Source organism: Melozone crissalis, unplaced genomic scaffold, assembly GCF_028551555.1.
Source record: "Melozone crissalis strain CALT ecotype California unplaced genomic scaffold, PUWL_Pcris_2 ptg000046l_1, whole genome shotgun sequence".
Taxonomy (NCBI): domain Eukaryota; kingdom Metazoa; phylum Chordata; class Aves; order Passeriformes; family Passerellidae; genus Melozone; species Melozone crissalis.
The window spans coordinates 16,332,930-16,352,315 of NW_026535824.1; the positions used below are offsets into that span (position 1 = coordinate 16,332,930).

Genomic DNA, 19,386 nt, shown 5'->3' on the forward strand with positions numbered 1-19,386 from the left:
CCAGACTGCTCAGATCTCCTTCAGTGCCACCATAGTGTGGAGGTTTGAGGAAGAATTCCAGTTCAGTGTGGCTGGATCTCCTATGTCTGCAATCCTGACTATCAAGTAAGGACAGTCAAAGCCAGGCACGTGCCTGCACGTCCTCAGCACAAGAGAAAGGGGCCGCTTCATGTGAGCGGTCCCAGCCCCTCCACGGGTGCAGGATCGGTGCTGAAAGCCAGACAACTCTTAGCGGTGAATCACTCGGCTCGTGCGTCAATGAAGAATGCAGCTAGCTGCAAGAATTAATGTGAATTGCAGGACACATTGATCATCCATACTTTGAACACACTTGTGGCCCTGGGTTCCTCCCAGGGCTACGACTGTCTGAGCGTTGCTTGATTATGAGTCGCCATCCGGCGGCCACCACGGTGGTGCGGCTGGGGTCACCTCGCAGGCAAGTTGACTGTGGTCAGCGGCGGTGGTGATGGTGGCTCGCCGGTGCCCGGAGGGAAGGCGGTCAGGGGTTTGGCAAGGGATGCGTTTCCCTCGGCGGCCTCAATTTTTTTCCTGTGACTCAGCAGGCGTCATCATCGTCACGGCCGTCGTCATCATTGTTGCCACGCAGGGCCTTCATCCCCCTATATGCAGGCTCAGGGACTGCTCTGTAGCTCCCCACTCCTGGAGTGAGCCACTGGGGCAGAGTTTGTCCTTGCAGCGCCCGTGCTGCAGTACAGTGGTGGTGGCAGCTGAGGAGAGTGAGAGACGGCGTTGAAAGCACCACCGTGGGCCAAGAGAACGGAGAGGGGAAGAGGGAGATGAGGCGCAGACCTCACCCCCAGCCTCCCCACCGCGCGGGCGGCTGTCTGCAGCTGGGTACCAGGGCGGTACCGTGCCGGGCTGCTGTGCTGCCGAGCGCGCGAAGCGAGAGCGCTGGGGACAGATGTTCCGACCCCCTCCTCCTTTTGCCTTCCCTCCTCCTCTTCGGTCGTGGTCTCGGGGCGCAAATAGCACCATGGCTTTTCTCTCTCCCTCCACCGAGGCCATCACGTGCCACCTGGTCCCCCATCAGGGCTGTCTCTGCCACACTCCCTTTTCGGTTCTCATCTCCGGGATGGGGCTCTCCGTCTCCGCTTCTCTCCCTCTGGCTTTGTTTTCCTCTGGCACGCTGGTGCCAGTGGGGAGGAAGGTGAGGGTAGTAGGTGGGAGAAGCTGGCTGGCTGTTGGCCTGTTGGCATGCCACTTCTTTAGGAGCAGCATGGGCCGGGCGGTGCGGCCCAGCTTTCGGCTTGCAACCTCAGATCAGACATGGTGACTGAATTTAAGCATATTAGTCAGCAAAGGAAAAGAAACTAATGAGGATTCCCTCAGTAACGGTAAGCGAAGAGGGAAAAGCCCAGCACCGAATCCCCGCCCCGCGGTGGGGCGCGGGACATGTGGCATACAGAAGTCCCCTTCCCTGGCAGTGCTCTTGGGGGACCCAAGTCCTTGTGATCGAGGCCACAGCCTGCGGACAGTGTGAGGCGGTAGCGGCCCCCCAGTGCGCCGGGGCCAGGGCTTCTCAGAGTCGGGTTGCTTGGGAATGCAGCCCAAAGCGGGTGGTAAACTCCATCTAAGGCTAAATACCGGCACGAGACCGATAGCCAACAAGTACCGTAAGGGAAAGTTGAAAAGACTTTGAAGAGAGAGTTCAACAGGGCGCGAAATCGTTAAGAGGTAAACGGGTGGGGCCCGTGCAGTCCGCCCAGAGGATTCAACCCGGCGAGTTGCAGTTGGCCGGCTCGGGTTGGGCAGATCCTCGCCTCCGCCTCCCCTCCGTCCCCCGGGCGAACCCCGTCAGCGGGGGCGGGCTGGGCGGGGCGGGCCAGTGTGGGGACCGCTGCCCAGCTGGTGGGTGATCCTGGCCGGGCACATTTCCTCCACGGCTGTGCACCGTGACCGGATCCGGGTCGGCTGTGAAGGCCGCCGGTGGGCAGATGGCCCAGTGCCGCGCAAAGAGCGGCGGCGGGTGTTACAGCCCTCGGGCAGCAGGTCTCGCCGAATCCCGGGGCCAAGGGAAAGGACCGCCGCCGTGCCCTCTTCCCACCCCATCGGCAGCGCTGTGGCAGGGGGCATCGTTTCCCCCCCTCTCACGGGGGGGCGGCATCCTCGCAGCGTGATGTTTCTCACAGGGGTGTGGGGGCCGGGCCCGTCGGCCCATGGCGCTGCTGTCAACCGGGGCAGACTGTCCTCAGTGCGCCCTGACCGCGCGGCGCCGCCGGGCCGGGCTCACGGGCCGCATTGGGGCACCTGGAGTCCATGGCGACGTCGACTACCCACCCAACCTGTCTTGAAACACGGACCAAGGAGTCTAGCACGTGCGCAAGTCAGGGGCCATTGTCGAAAGCCCGCGGCGCAATGAAGGTGAGGGCCGGCGCGCCCCAGCTGAGGTGGGATCCCGGGACGCGTGTCGCGCCTGGCAGCCCCGGGGGCACCACCGGCCCATCTCGCCCGCCGCCCCCTCGCGGGGCCGGGGAGGTGGAGAGTGAGCGTCCGTGCTAGGACCCGAAAGATGGTGAACTATGCCTGGGCACGGCAAAGCCAGAGGAAACTCTGGTTGAGGTCCGTAGCAGTCCTGATGTGCAAATCAGTCGTCCGACCTGGGTCTAGGGGCGAAAGACTAATCGAACCATCTAGTAGCTGGTTCCCTCCGAAGTTTCCCTCAGGATAGCTGGCACTCGGCAATGGGCAGTTTTACCCGGTAAAGCGAATGATTAGAGGTCTTGAGGCCGAAACGATCTCAACCTGTTCTCAAACTTTCAATGAGTAAGGGGGCCAGCTCGCTGGCGTGGAGCTGCACCATGGAATGCGAGTGCTCAGTGGGCCACTTTTGGTAAGCAGAACTGACGCTGCAAGATGAACCGAACGCTGGGTTAAGGCGCCCAATGCCGACGCCCATCAGAGCCCAGAAAAGGTGTTGGTTGATCTAGACAGCAGGACGGTGGCCATGGAAGTCGGAATCCGCTAAGGAGTGTGTAACAACTCACCTGCCGAATCAACTAGCCCTGAAAATGGATGGCGCTGGAGCGTCAGGCCCATACCTGGCCGTTGCCGGCAGTATGATGCCCGCGGGGGCTAGGCCGCGACGAGTAGGGCCGCTGCGGTGCGCCTCGAAGCCTGGGGCGTGGGCCTGGGTGGAGCCGCCGCAGGTGCAGATCTTGGTGGTAGTAGCAAATATTCAAACGAGAGCTTTGACGGCCAAAGTGGAGCAGGGTTCCATGTGAACAGCAGTTGAACGTGGGTCAGTCGGTCCTAAGCGATAGGTGAGCGCCGTTCCGAAATGGTGGGCGATGGCCTCCGTTGTCCTCAGCCGATCGAAAGGGAGTCGGGTTCAGATCCCCGAATCCGGAGTGGTGGAGACGGGTGCCATGAGGCGCCCAGTGCGGTGACGCAACTGATCCTGGAGAAGCCGGCGGGAGCCCTGGGGAGAGTTCTCTTTTCTTTGTGAAGAGCCGGGCGCCCTGGAATGGGTTCGCCCCGAGAGAGGGTCCTGCACCTTGGAAAGCGTCGCCGTTCCAGTGGCGTCCGGTGAGCTCTCGCTGGCCCGTGAAAATCCAGGGGAGAGGGTGTAAGTCTCATGCCGGGTCGTACCCATATCCACAGCAGGTCTCCAAGGTGAACAGCCTCTGGCATGTTGGAACAATGTAGGTAAGGGAAGTCGGCAAGCCGGATCCGTAACTTTGGGATAAGGATTGGCTCTAAGGGCTGGGTCGGTCGGGCTGTGGCGCGGAGCGGGGCTGGGCGTGCGCCGTGGCTGGATGCGCGCCGTGGCTGGACGAGGCGCCGCGTGCGGATGAGTGCGTTCCGCGTGGCCCCCCCGGGCGCCGGGCGTGCGCGCGTGCAGTGGTGACTCTGGACACGCGCCAGGCCCTTCCCGTGGATGGCCCCAGCTGCAACGGGCACCGCCTGCTCCCCGCTCCGCCCGCCCTCCTCCTTGCCACGGCCGGCGACCCAGCGGCAGCCACCGTCATTGTTACCGCTGGCGGGCTTCCCGCAGCGCGCAGCCGGCACATGTGCAGCCACGCCCAGCCGAGCGGTTCGTGCCAAGTAGGGTCCCCGGGGGGGGTCCCCGGGCCGGCCCCCCGCCTCAGTCGGCGCCTAGCAGCCGGCTTAGAACTGGTGCAAACCAGGGGAATCCGACTGTTTAATTAAAACAAAGCATTGCAAAGGCCCAAGGCAGGTGTTGACGCGATGTGATTTCTGCCCAGTGCTCTGAATGTCAAAGTGAAGAAATTCAATGAAGGGCAGGTAAATGGCGGGAGTAACTATAACTCTCTTAACACATTGCCTTAGCAATGTCCATGAACACAATCCCCAAATGTTCATGCTCTCGCTTTGCTGTTTTCACCACAAGCTGTAGCAACTTGAGGTTTTCGGCACAACCTGATGCGCAAATGAAACCACGTTGCCGGGGGTTGATGGGACATGCTTTGGACAGCCTCGCAGTAGCGATCCTGGAAAACAGCCTAATCACCACTGAACCAATAGTAATAGGCCTCCAGTTATTGATATCACCAAGCTTCTCTGCATCCGAAGACTTGGGTATCAAGACTGTCCTGCAGTCCCACAGCGCATCTGGAACAGTACCGGTGATAAGCCAGAGGTTGAACATCTCAGTCAACCAGGAAAACTTCAGGTCTTTTGCAATAATCTGACCCAAAGTGATCCCATCTGGCCCGGGAGCGGAGGTTTTACACATCTCTTTCATGTTCTTATCAATCTCTTTTTTAGTAATTAGGGCCTCGAATGTGGTGTTATCCGCCTCCTTATATGGAGGGAATTTCAGTAGGCCACCAAATATACCCGATGTATCCCACCTACTCCTTAAGTGATGGTGGACAACACTTGATGGTAATCGGCACTGAGAGGCTTCTATGCCGTCCAGGAAGACACGCGCGAGGCGCCTTCTATGTAACTCGTACAACAGTTGGAATGTCAAGAATTTTCCCCTCTTAATAGCTCTTTTGTGCATCCAATTTGATGGAGTTTTGGATGCTTTTTGGCCATGGGATGCCTGCTTCTTTCGACCCTTAAAGATAGATTTACTTTGGCTAGGCTCCCCCAGAATACCGAGAAACTCTTAATACACATCATTCACCACCTGACCTGGATCTTGCTCATCAAGAATTTTCTTGAAGGCCTCCCGATACACGGTGAATTTGCCAACCAATAATCATGCTTTGATCACCTCACAGTATTGGAGCTTTAACTGTCCCTCCTTGGGCAACTTAGCAGACTCGGGAAGATGTTCAATCCCAGTGGCACCTACTAGTCCTTCATGATCATTTACAAACGGACCTCTCACTAGAAGGTGCCTTTTATCACTAATCTGCTTTGCCATTTTAGTTGGAATATGCTCCACTATAAGTTGGTTGATATTCCTCTTACTGGGAAACTTGTCCACCAATTGTACCAGAAGAGCCTCTTCCTCCTCAGTCCATACCCATTTTGTGGGCCCCTCAGGCCGATGACTCTTTGGCATGGGAAGCAACAATCCGCTTCACATTTCGCACAAGACGATGTCTTATCCTCTTGTGTTGACCCAGGCCAATCTTAGTAGCAAATCCACGTTGGCACACCTCACAGACCCATTCCCCAGTGGGAGCCACACACACCACCCCCTTGCAGCATGGGATGTGACAGGAGATACTGTGGTATTTTAGATTTTGTTTACCACATTTTGAAGACCTGAAAATGATCTTTCTCTGCCCGTGCGCCCTTTTGAGATGGTCAATCAGCCCCAACATCCTTGTAAACCGGGTGTCACAATGAGGACGAAGATGGTTGTTTGTCAGGCATGGACATGACAGGTGGTCTTGGCATTGTACCATCACCTTCAGACCCGTGAGGAGCCTCAGGTGTTTTGGGCTCTTGAGTACCTCCCATTGCGCTCTCAGCCTCAGGTGTTTTGGCTTCTTTGGTACCTCCCACCGCATCTCAGCCTCATCCTGGGCCATCCCCATAGGGGAGATCTCATAGGGCTCAGGGAGTTCCTCCAAACCCTCCCAAACATCCACATGATGTACACCACCTTCTTTAACAATTCTGGAGTTAAAAAACTCCAAACTTACAAGATTGAATCCCTCTTCCCTGGGCACAAAGAGCATAGATGGTAATTTGGCATCAGTGACCCTTAGATCTAATGGGTCAGTCTGAGTGGTAGTCCAGATCAAACGTAAAGCCAGTGATTGTATGATTTTGTCAGTCTGGTAAGCAATAAAATGACAAGTCCAAGTGAGGGTAGAAGTAGTTAGCAGCCAACCCTCTCTCAAGCTACCAACTGTGTCCAACAACAGCCCGTGGACAAGGCTCTGTGCAACAGTGAACTAACTGTGCCAACATTTTGTTTCAGCGATTCGTGAAACTATCGTTGGGTGGCGAGTCCAACGACAGGGAGGGCTGATATGCGCCCTCTCTCACACTGGGGCAGAAGTCGACTCAGTTACCACAAGGGTATCCGGTGGGACCACGAGGAGGTGCGACTTCCACAGCTATGCCCAGTTAGTAACTATGCCCTCATCAAATTGTATATGTTCCTTTTCCGGGTTAAGTAAAGTGGCCCGTCCACTTGATGTCCAGATCGGAACTTGTAACCCAAATATGGGCTAGACGCGGTTATGAGGGATGAATCCCTCCCACCCAAAACCGATTCCACTGTCCAGCGGACCCAGTCAAGGGAAGGGGCCTTGTTTATTTACAATGCATTTACAGATACAATCGATCTAGCTTTGCTTACAAATATATGTACAATATCAACGGAGGCGAAGAGTACTTTGGATGCTAGGGCCCGCGCGGTTCTCTCTAGCCTCGTTTTAGAGAGACCAAGGGCGGTCAGCAACTCAGTATTCTTGCCGAACCATTTACCACGGGCTCCCATAGGGAAGCCAACATATTCAATTTCCCTTGCATTTGTCAATTGTTCGATCTGCTTATGAAGGCGCTGATATTTTTTGGCCTTTTCCAAGGCAGCTTCACTCAGTGAGATATCAGAGTGCTCGTACCTCACTGTCACATCAACCACGACTGCCTTTGACCCTTTAACAAAGATTAAATCTGGTTTAAACAATTCATTTGCCTCATCCCTGATGTGTGGTTCCTCAAACACTGCCCAACACTCCCTCTTAGCCTCTTCGCTAAGAGTTTCACAGATGGCGTTATGTCTCTTAATCCTGGCTTCCTGAGTGATGGCGCAGTTCCCGACAATGTGGGCTACGGTCTCATATCTAGCTCCACAATGTCGGCAAGATTGAACAACATTCTCTTGTCTACCCCTAGCCAGGAATTCCCTTGTCGGGTAGACATTAGCTCTTAATTGTAGGGCCGTAATTAATTTACGGTGAGGTATGCCCCCAAACCGCCTTATCCAGGCGTTACTGATCTCATCATTTTCAAAATTTTCAATTCCATGACCCTGGGAGACCAGGTGGATCCATTTTTGAAATTCTAGTTTCCTCCAATTACACGGTTTTGGATAACAAATTTTAGGAGCAGGTGCTTCCCATTCCAGCCGGGCTTCATCATCACCCCCCAACTCTACCACTGGTAGAGGCTCCCAAATTGATGGGACGGACTCTTGTGTCCCCCCTGCTTTTAACCACAATCTTTCAAATAACCGTTCTAGATGGATTTCCTTCAAATAATTCACAAGAGTCTCATCCGAAGACTGAGCCAATCTATGCAGTCTTCTCGCCTGTATACTTGGAATAAGCGCCACCAATCTGATGAGACCTAAACCGCCATCTTTGAAACTCAAGTACAAGATCACATCACACGTACTTTGCAGAAGATGAAGCCATTCCTTGACCGTATTACGAATCAGTTGGTCAAGGGATTCGAGGAGGCCCACCTTGACTTCAGTATGGTCAGCCAGATATATCAGTCTCGGAATAGTATAAGTCCTGAGTATATCGACTTTCTGAAGGGGTTTTAAAGGCGAACGACCAATTCGATGGAGCCAATCTGTGAGCTTCTCTGATAATCTAGGGTCTGCGAAGCCAGTCCAGGGGTCAACCCATGTGCCAAGATATCTTTCTGAGCAACCTGGGTCGATCATGTTAAGAGGGGATCCATTAATTACCCACGCGGGACAATCATTGATAGTATACGAGTCCCTTGTCGGCTTGATGTAAAAGCCGTGACATTTTTCACCCTTTGTACTGAGGCCAGTAAGATTACAAAAGGCCTCCAAAATTTTGATATTACGACACATGCCTTCCCAGGAATCACTCAGCAGCACTAGGTCATCGGCAAACGTCATGGCCGTGGTTTTCCAACCCCCATGATGGAAACCTTCACCTTCACGTTCAAGTTTACATAGAAGGGGGTCCATCGCTAAATTAAACAGCAGAGGTGACATAGGATCACCTTGCTTGACACCTGAGCGGATGTATATGGGATCTGTCCTTCCCCTTCCAACGGAAATGTACGTCCTGACATCACGATACATTTCCCTCGCTAACTCAATCACGTGTGGATCCACACCTCTCTGGACCAGACCCTCAAATACATGCTGATGACACACGGTGTCAAATGCCTTAGCAATGTCCACGAACACTACCCCCAGATGTTTGTGCTCTCGTTTTGCTGTTTTTACCACAAGTTGTAGCAACTTGAGGTTTTCAGCACAACCTGATGCGCAAATAAAACCCCGTTGCTGGGGGTTAATGGGACATGCTTTGGACAGCCTCGCCGTGGCGATCCTGGAAAATAGCCTAATCACCATTGAACCAATAGTGATAGGCCTCCAGTTATTGATATCACCAAGCTTCTCTACATCTGAAGACTTGGGTATCAAGACTATCCTGGAGTCCTGCGGCGCATCTGGAATTGTACCGGTGATAAGCCAGAGGTTGAAGATCTCAGTCAACCGGGAAAACCTCGGGTCTTTTGCAATAATTTGACCCAGAGTGATCCCATCTGGCCCAGGAGCGGAGGTTTTACACATCTCTTTCAATTTCTTATCAACCTCTTTCTCCATAATTAGGGCCTCAAATACCACATTGTTCGCCTCCTTATAAGGAGGGAAACCTAAAAGGCCACCAAATGTACCAGATGTATCCCATCTATTCTTAAAGTGATCGTGGACAACGCTTGATGGTACCTGGCACTGAATGGGTTCCGTGCTGTCCAAGATGATACGCGCGAGGCGCCTTCTATGTGACTTGAACAACAACTGAAATCACAAGAATTTGCCCCTCTTGATAGCTCTTTTACACATCCAATTTGGTGTAGTTTTGGATGTTTTTTCGCCACGGGGTGCCTGCTTTTTTCGACCCTTACAGATAGATTTGCTCTGGCTAGGCTCCCCCAGAATATCGAGAAACTCGTTATATATGTCATTCATCACTCAACCTAGATCTTGCCCATCAAGAATTTTCTCAAAGGCCTCCCGATACACGGTGAACTTTCCAACCGATAATCCCGCTTTGATCATCTCACGGTATTGGAGCTTTAACTGTCCCTCTTTCAGCAATTTAGCAGACTCGGGTGGATGTTCAATCCCCATGGCGCCTACTAGGCCTTCATGGTCTTCTACGGAGGGACCTTTCACTAGACGGTGCCTTTTATCGCTTATCTGCTTTGCTGTCTTCGTTGGAATATGCTCCGCTATGAGTTGATTGATGTTCCTTTTACCGGTGTACTTGTCCACCAGTTGTACCAGGAGAGCCTCTTCCTCTTCAGTCTATACCCGTTTGTGGGCCCCTCGGGCCGGTGACTCTTTGGGATGGGAAGCAACAATCCGTTCCACATTCCACACAAGAGGATGTCTTATCCTCTTGTGCTGACCCAGGCCAATCTTGGTAGCAAACCCTCGATGGCACACCTCACAGACCCACTCACCTGTGGGAGCCACACACACCATACCCTTACAACGCAGGATGTGACAGGAGATACTGTGGTATTTTAGATTTTGTTTACCACACTTCACACATCTGAAGATGATCTTTCTCTGCCCATGCACCCTTTTAAGATGATCAATCAGCCCCAACATCCTAGTAAACCGGGTCTCACACTGAGGACAAGATGGCTGTTTGTCCGGCATGGACACGACCGGTGTTTTTGGCGTAGTACCAATAGCTATGGACCCATAAGGAGCCTCAGGTGTTTTGGGCTCTTCAGTATCCCCACTCCTACTTTCAGCCTCAGATGTTCTGGGCTCTTCGATACTTCCCTCTGCACTCACAGCCTCTTCCTGGACCAGCCCCATAGGGGAGATCTCATATGGCTCAGGGAGTTGCCCCAAAAACTCCCAGACATCTGCCTGATGTATACCATCTCCTTTAACAATTCCGGAATTAACAAACTCTAGACTTACAAGATTGAAACCCTCTTCCCTGGGCAGAGAGGGCACAGATGGTACTATGGCATCGATGACCCTTAGATCTAATGGTTCAGTCTGAGTGGCAGTAGAGATGTAACGCAAAGCTAGAGATTGCACCATTATGTCAGTCCGGTAAACTAAAAAAGTGACCAATCCAAGTGAGGGTAGAAATAGTTAGTAGTCGACCCTCTCTCGAGCTACCAAATTTTATCCAACAGTAACGGCCCGTGGACAAGGCACTGTGCAACAGCGAACAAGCTGCAGCAGACTCTTTGTTTCAGCAAATCGTGATACTATCATTGGGTGGTGAGCCCAACAATAGGGAGGGCTGGTAAATGCCCTCACTCACACTGGGGCAGAAGTCGACTTGGTTACCACAAGGGCATCCGGCGGGACCACGAGGAGGTGCGACTTCCGCGGCTAAGCCCAGTTAGTAACTATGCCCTCATCTTAAGAGAGTCATAGTTACTCCTGCTAAGGCATTTGACACCGTCTGTCATCAGCATGTATCTTTCACTAAGCTTAATTAACAAAAGAAATAAAAGGTACATCTTTAGAACAAAGTTACTTTGATATCTACCATCACTCAGCAAGAGGTTTATTGTTATGGACACATAATATTGGCTTTTTGCAGATATTAAAATGGATTTTATATCTGTGGTGTTAAAGTAACTTTGTTATTGTCTGGGTTTGAAAAGCCAGGTGTCTGCTAAGGAAGGCAGGAGCCTCCCCTGGAATGGAAAATGCAAACCCCCTCCCTCTGAATTGTTATAATTTTGAAATTAAGGAGCTCTCAGGCAAAGATATGGGAGCAGGAATAACAGTTCCTTTTAGGAAAAATTAAAAATGCAAAATCCACTGGTGCGTGATCAGGTCAGACCTTCACCTGAAGCTCTTCTCACATTCCCCACACTCATAGGGCCGTTCCCCAGTGTGGATCCTCTGATGCTGAATCAGGTTCCCTTTGTGTCCAAAGCTCTTCCCACATTCCACACATTTATAGGGCCATTCCCCGGTGTGGATGTGCTGGTGCTTCACGAGGGTGGAGTTGCGCTGGAATCCCTTCCCACAGGTGGGACATTGGAAGGTGTCCTGGTTTAGGACAAATTAGGGGAAATCTCCAAAAGGGAGCCCCCAAAAAAAACAAACCTCCAACCACCCCTCCCCCAATACCAGGTTCGGGAAGGAGTTTCTCGGAGGAGCAAAGTGGAAAACAAAACCTATTTATTGACAAGTAACAAAAGAACACTCCCCAACACAAGAAAAGAAAAGAAACCAGGCAGTGTTGTGGAGGGCGTTGAGCTTCTCTCGCAGACTCCGGGGCTCTCGGACGTCCCAGGTCAGGTCCGGAGCCGGTCCAGTATCTTCAGGGGAGGGTAAGAAAGAGGGAACAAAAGAAAAGGAAAAAAAACAGCGCAGAAAGCAAAAAGCAGCAAAGAAAACAGCTATCAGCTAGGGGCCAAGGCAGGAGCAAGCAAGCAAGCAAGCAAGCAAGCAGCGGCAAGGCAGCAGCCAAAAAGCCCAAAGCCCCAGTGCCCCGGTCACACTCACTCCTCCCTCCCCGCCCCGCCGCGGCAAGACGGCCGGGGGGGGGAGAGAGAGAGAGAGAGAGAAAAGGCACAGCTGCCAGACACAACACACGATATTGGGATAAAGGCTGTCACACCACGACACTCCACCCCTTATCCCATATCGTGAACATACAATAAAAAAAACTTTCATTTCACTTACTCACACCTTTGACACTTACGCATTCCTCTCATCTTACTTGCTCAGACCTTTGGCACTTACAGTCTCCTTCTGTCTCACATTCAACAAACAATGACATTCATATATGAGTCTCATCCCACAATCAGGTCTCCCTGAGGTACACACCGTGTTGTTCCATCTTTCTGCATTATCCACCATGTATAACCTGGTCCTTGAGCAAAGACAATCCCACGGATGGGTGTGTCTGTACTCGAGGCAGGGTTGATCCATACTGTCTTTCCCAACAAACCTCTGACATGGGCCACCGGGGCTTTATCCCAATCTACTATATTAAGGAGCTGAGACTGAGCAGGACCCGCTCGGTTGCTGGAACCTCGAGTTTTAACTAACCAGGTAGCCTTTGCCAAATGCTGCTCCCAGTTTTTTAAAGACCCCCCACCCAATGCTTTTAAGGTGGTTTTTAACAATCCATTGTACCTTTCCACTTTCCCTGCAGCTGGTGCATGATAGGGGATATGGTATACCCACTCAATGCCATGTTCCCTAGCCCAAGTATTAATAAGATTGTTTTTAAAATGAGTTCCATTATCCAACTCAATTCTCCCGGGAGTACTGTGCCTATCGTGGACCTGCTTTTCAAGGCCCAAGATAGTGTTACGGGCTGTAGCATGAGACACAGGGTAGGTTTCCAACCATCCCGTGGTGGCTTCTACCATGGTTAGTACATAGCGCTTGCCTTGGCGGTTTTGAGGCAGTGTGATGTAATCAATCTGCCAGGCCTCCCCGTATTTGTACTTAGACCACCGCCCCCCATACCAGAGGGGCTTCACCCGTTTGGTCTGCTTAATGGCAGCGCACGTCTCACAGTCACGAATAACCTGAGAGATACTGTCCATGGTTAGATCCACCCCTTGGTCTCGTGCCCACTTATAGGTGGCATCTCTACCCTGGTGGCCTGAGGCATCATGGGCCCATCGTGCTAAGAATAACTCTCCCTTATGCTCCCAGTCGAGATCTATCTTCAACTCCCCTATCTTTGCAGCCTGATGTACTTGCTGGTTGTTTTGCTGCTCTTCATTAGCTCTACTTCTGGGGACATGGGCATCTACATGGCGAACCTTCACAGGTAACTTCTCTAACTGAGTAGCGATATCTTTCCACTCTTCCGCAGCCCAAATTGGTTTTCCTCTGCGCTGCCAGTTCGCCTCTTTCCGTCTCTTCAGCCATCCCCATAGAGCGTTGGCTACCATCCAAGAATCGGTATACAAATAGAGCCTTGGCCACCTCTCTCTCTCTGCAATACCTAGGGCCAGTTGAATAGCTTTGATTTCAGCAAATTGACTGGATTCACCCTCTCCTTCAGTAGCCTCGGCAACCCGTCGAGTGGGACTCCATACAGCTGCTTTCCACCTCCGTTTCATCCCTATGATGCGATAAGAACCATCGGTGAATAGAGCGTAACGTGTTTCTTCTGCTGGCAACTGATTGTGTGGCGGAGCTTCCTCAACCCGGGTCACTGGCTCTTGTTCCTCATCCACGACACTAAAGCTTTCACCTTCGGGCCAATTCATAATTATTTCCAGAATCCCAGGGCGATTTAACTTCCCAATTCGAGCGCACTGCGTAATGAGGGCAATCCACTTACTCCAAGTAGCACTGGTGGCATGGTGGGTAGAGGGAACCTTTCCTCTGAACATCCATCCCAGCACCGTTAGTTGGGGTGCCAGAAGGAGTTGTGCCTCTGTACCAATCAGCTCCGAGGCGGCTTGGACTCCTTCATAGGCGGCCAAGATTTCCTTTTCTGTTGGAGTATAGTTATCTTCAGACCCCCTGTAGCTCCGACTCCAAAATCCCAATGGTCGGCCTTGGGTCTCGCCAGGCAGCTTTTGCCAAAGGCTCCAGGACAGACCATGGCTCCTGGCTGCAGAGTAGAGCACGTTCTTCACATCTGGTCCCGTCCTGACTGGACCAAGGGCTACAGCATGAGCGATCTCCTGCTTGATCTGGACGAAAGCTTGCTGCTGCTCAGGGCCCCAGTGGAAGTCGTTCTTCTTGCGGGTAACCAGATAAAGGGGTCTCACAATCTGACTATACTCAGGGATGTGCATCCTCCAGAAACCTATAGCACCTAAGAAAGCTTGTGTTTCCTTCTTATCAGTTGGTGGGGACATAGCAGTGATTTTGTTAATAACATCCGCAGGAATCTGACGCCGTCCGTCTTGCCACTTCACCCCCAAGAACTGAATTTCTCAGGCAGGTCCCTTGACTTTGCTCTTCTTAATGGCAAATCCGGCTTTCAGGAGAATATGAATGATCTTCTCTCCTTTCTTGAACACTTCTATTGCCGTGTTCCCCCAAACAATGATATCATTGGAGCCTCACCCTCTTCTAGTGCAGCCTGGATCAGTCCACGACAGATGGTAGGACTGTGTTTCCACCCCTGAGGCAGTCGGTTCCAGGTATACTGCACTCCCCTCCATGTAAAAGCAAACTGAGGCCTGCATTCTGCTGCCAGAGGGATGGAGAAAAACGCGTTAGCAATATCAATGGTCGTGTACCACTTTGCTGCCTTGGACTCCAGCTCGTACTGCAGTTCCAGTACAGCCGCACTCAGTGGTGGAGTCACTTCATTCAAGGCACGATAGTCCACAGTCAATCTCCATTCTCCGTCAGATTTTCGCACAGGCCAGATAGGGCTGTTAAAGGGTGAGTGGGTTTTACTGACCACCCCTTGGCTCTCCAGCTCTCGGATCATCTTGTGGATGGGGATCACGGCATCTCGATTCGTCTGGTACTGCCTGCGGTGCACTGTTGAGGTGGCAATTGGCACTCGTTGCTCCTCTACCTTCAAGAGTCCTACTGCAGATGGGTTCTCTGATAGTCCAGACAAGGTATTCAATTGTTTAATACCCTCTATCTCCACTGCAGCTATTCCAAAAGCCCACCTGGATCCGTTAGGATCTTTGTAATAGCCATTCCAGAGGAAGTCTATGCCCAAAATACACGGAGCCTCTGGACCAGTCACAATCGGATGTTCCTGCCACTCCTTCCCAGTCAAGTTCACCTCAGCTTCCAACAAAGTCAACTGTTGTGATCCCCCCGTCACTCCAGCAATGGAAACAGGTTCTGTCCCCACGTGTTCCGATGGCATTAAGGTACACTGTGATCCAGTGTCAACCAATGCTTCATAGTCTTGTGGCTCTGATGTGCCAGGCCATCTGATCCACACCTTCCAAAAAACCCGGTTTTCCCGTGCCTCTTCCTGGCTGGAGGCAGGGCCCCTCTAAGCCCGATTGTCCTTCTTTCCTTGGGTGTATGCCTTAGAAGTTCCTTCAAGGGGATCGGACATGTCATCGTCATCATCATACTTAACATCTCGGCTACGAGCAACCGGAGCTGCTCTCTTTTTGATGATAATTCCTCTTTCCTTCAAATCACGCACCCGTTGTGCCAAAGCAGCGGTGGGTTTTCCATCCCATCTCCTCATGTCTTCTCCAGACTCACGCAGAAAGACCCATAACTCTGCCCGTGGGGTGTACCTTCTCTCCCCATCAGAGTGCCAGCATTGGATACCAGGGCCTCTAATTTGTACAGCCAAGATTTGAATAAGGTCCTCCTTAATCTCTTCCCAGAGTTTCTTATGATTCTCCTCAATTTTGTCCTCTAGTTTCTGCAGTCGGGTTTCCACAGCTTTTGCCCTTCTGCTCGGCGGGAGGTTTCCGTCCTCCCTGAGCTCGCCTTAGGACACCTGCGTTACGCTTTGACAGGTGTACCGCCCCAGTCAAACTCCCCACCTGCCGCTGTCCCCGGAGCGGGTCGCGGCCGGCGCGCGCCGGCCGCTTGGCGCCAGAAGCGAGAGCCCCCCTCGGGGCTCGCCCCCCCGCCTCACCGGGTAAGTGAAAAAACGATCAGAGTAGTGGTATTTCACCGACGGCCGGGACGCCGGCGGGCGGGTCGCCCCGCACCGCCGAGCGCGCGCCCGGCCTCCCACTTATTCTACACCTCTCATGTCTCTTCACAGCGCCAGACTAGAGTCAAGCTCAACAGGGTCTTCTTTCCCCGCTGATTCCGCCAAGCCCGTTCCCTTGGCTGTGGTTTCGCTGGATAGTAGGTAGGGACAGTGGGAATCTCGTTCATCCATTCATGCGCGTCACTAATTAGATGACGAGGCATTTGGCTATTTATAAAACACATACAATTGTATATGTTCCTTTTCCGGGTTAAGTAAGGTGGCCCGTCCACCTGATGTCCAAATCAGAATTTAGAACCCAAATATGGGCTAGACGCGGTTATGAAAGATGAACCCCTCCCACCCAAAACCGATTCCACTGTCCAGCGTACTCGGCCAAGGGAAGGGGCCTTGTTTATTTACATTATATTTACACAGATACAATCGATCTAGCTTTGCTTGTAAATATGTGTACAATATCAACGGAGGCGAAGAGTACCTTTGATGCTAGGGCCCGTGCGATTCTCTCTAGCCTCGTTTTAGAGAGACCTAGGGCGGTCAGCAACTCGGTATTCTTGCCGAACCATTTACCACGGGCTCCCATGGGGAAGCCAACATATTCGATTTCCCTTGCATTAGTCAATTTCTCAATTTGGTTATGAAGGCGCTGATATTTTCTGGCCTTTTCCGAGGCGGCTTCACTCAATGAGACACCAGAGTGCTCGTATCTCACTGTCACATCAACCACTATTGCCTTTGGCCCTTTAACAAAGATTAAATCTGGTTTAAACAATTCGTTTACCTCATCCCTGATGTGTGGTTCCTCGAACACTGTCCAACACTCTCTCTTAGCTTCCTCGCTAAGAGTTTCACAGATGGCGTTGTGTCTTTTGATCCTGGCATCCTGAGTGATGGCACAGTTGCCGACAATGTGGGCTACGGTCTCATATCTAGCTCCACAATGTCGGCAGGATTGAATAACATTCTCTTGTCTACCCCTAGCCAGGAACTCCCTTGTCGGGTAGACATTGGCTCTCAATTGTAGGGCCGTGATCAATTTACGGTGAGGTATGCCTCCACTTCGCCTTATCCAGGCGTTACTGATCTCGTCATTTTCAAAATTCTCAATTCCATGGCCCTGGGCTACCAGGTGGATCCATTTTTGAAATTCAAGTTTTCTCCAATTGCATGGTTTGGGATAACAAATTTTTGGAGCGGGTGCTTCCCATTCTGGCCGGGCTACATCGTCACCCTCTGACTCTACCACCGGTAGAGGTTCCCAAATTGATGGGACGGACTCTTGTGTCCCCCCTGCTTTTAACCATAATCTCTCAAATAACCGTTCCAGATGGATTTCCTTCAAATAATTCACAAGAGTCTCATCTGAAGACTGCGCCAATCTATGCAGTCTTCTCGCTTGTATACTTGGAATAAGCGCCACCAATCTGATGAGACCTAAACCGCCATCTTTGAAACTCGAATACAGGATCGCATCACAAGTACTTTGGGGAAGATGAAGCCATTCCTTGACCGTATTACGAATTAATTGGTCAAGGGATTCGAGGAGGCCCACCTTAACCTCGGTATGGTCGGCCAGATATATCAGTCTGGGGATGGTATAAGTCCTGAGTATATCGACCTTCTGAAGGGGTTTCAGAGGTGAGTGACCAATTCGATGGAGCCAGTCTGTCAACTTTTCTGATAATCTGGGATCTGCGAAACCAGTCCAGGGGTCAACCCATGTGCCAAGGTATTTTCCTGAGCTACCTGGGTCGATCATGTTGAGAGGGGATCCGTTAATTACCCATGCGGGACAATCATTGATGGTATATGAGTCCCTTGTCGGCTTGATGTAAAAGCCGTGGCATTTCTCACCCTTCGTACTGAGGCCAGTAAGATTACAAAAGGCCTCAAGAATTTCGATGTTACGGCACATGCCTTCCCAGGAATCACTCAGCAGCACTAGGTCATCGGCAAACGCCATGGCCATGGTTTTCCAACCCCCATGATGGAAACCTTCACCTTCACGTTCAAGTTTACATAAAAGGGGGTCCATCGCTAAGTTAAACAGCAAGGGTGACATAGGGTCACCTTGTTTGACACCTGAGCAAATGTATATCGGGTCTGTCTTTCCCTTACCAACGGAAATGTACGTCTTAACATCACGATACATTTCCCTTACTAACCCAATCACGTGTGGATCCACACCTCTCTGAGCCAGACCTTCAAATACATGCTGATGGCACACGGTGTCAAATGCCTTAGCAATGTCCACGAACACCACCCCCAGATGTTTATGCTCCCTTTTTGCTGTTTTTACCACAAGCTGCAACAGCTTGAGGTATTCGGCACACCCTGATGCGCAGATAAAACCCCGTTGACGGGGGTTAATGGGACATGCTCTGGACAGCCTCGCCGTAGCGATCCTGGAAAATAGCCTAATCACCATTGAACCAATAGTGATAGGCCTCCAGTTATTGATATCACCAAGCTTCTGGACATCAGAAGACTTGGGTATCAAGACTGTCCTGCAGTCCCGCAGCGCATCTGGAATTGTACCACTAATAAGCCAGAGGTTGAAGATCTCAGTCAACCGCGAGAACATCGGGTCTTTTGCAATAATTTGACCCAGAATGATCCCGTCTGGCCCAGGAGCGGAGGATTTGCACATCTCTTTCAAGTTCTTATCAACCTCTTTCTCAGTAATTAGGGCCTCAAACATCGCATTATTCGCCTCCATATAAGGAGGGAAACCCGATAGGCCACCAAATGTACTAGATGTATCCCATCTATTTTTAAAGTGATCGTGGACAACGCTTGATGGTATCTGGCACTTAACAACTTCTGTGCTGTCTAAGATGATACGAGCGAGGCGCCTTCTATGTGACTTGAACAGCAACTGAAATCTCAAGAATTTGCCCCTCTTAACAGCCCTTTTACACATCCAGTTTGGTGTACTTTTGGATGTTTTTTCGCCACGGGGTGCCTGCTTTTTACGACCCTTACAGATGAATTTGCTCTGGTTAGGCTCCCCCAGAATACCAAGAAACTCTTTATATACGTCATTCACCACACAACCTGGATCGTACCCGTCAAGAATTTTACCAAAGGCCTCCCGATACACCGTGAACTTTCCAACCGACAGTCCCGCTATGATCATCTCGCGGTATCGGAGCTTTAACCGTCCCTCTTTCAGCACAGCAGACTCGGGTAGATGTTCACTCCCCACAGCACCAACTAGGCTTGAGCATGAGTTGGGCCATGCACAGCATCTGCATACGCTCGAAGCTTCTTCGCCATATCGAGCACAGTCTCATATGTATCATCCCGCTTCATTATTGCTAGGGCAGAAACGTATTCAGGTGGCCCAAGTCGCACAAGTTTCCTC

At 51.6% G+C, this 19,386-nt stretch overlaps 1 non-coding gene across 1 annotated transcript; it reads left to right on the forward strand.

Annotated features, from left to right (window-relative positions):
• The first annotated feature begins 223 nt into the window (after window positions 1–223).
• Window positions 224–376, forward strand: LOC128943550 (5.8S ribosomal RNA). The gene has a single exon (XR_008483730.1). It is a non-coding gene; the product is annotated as a 5.8S ribosomal RNA (ribosomal RNA).
• Window positions 377–19,386: the final 19,010 nt, after the last annotated feature.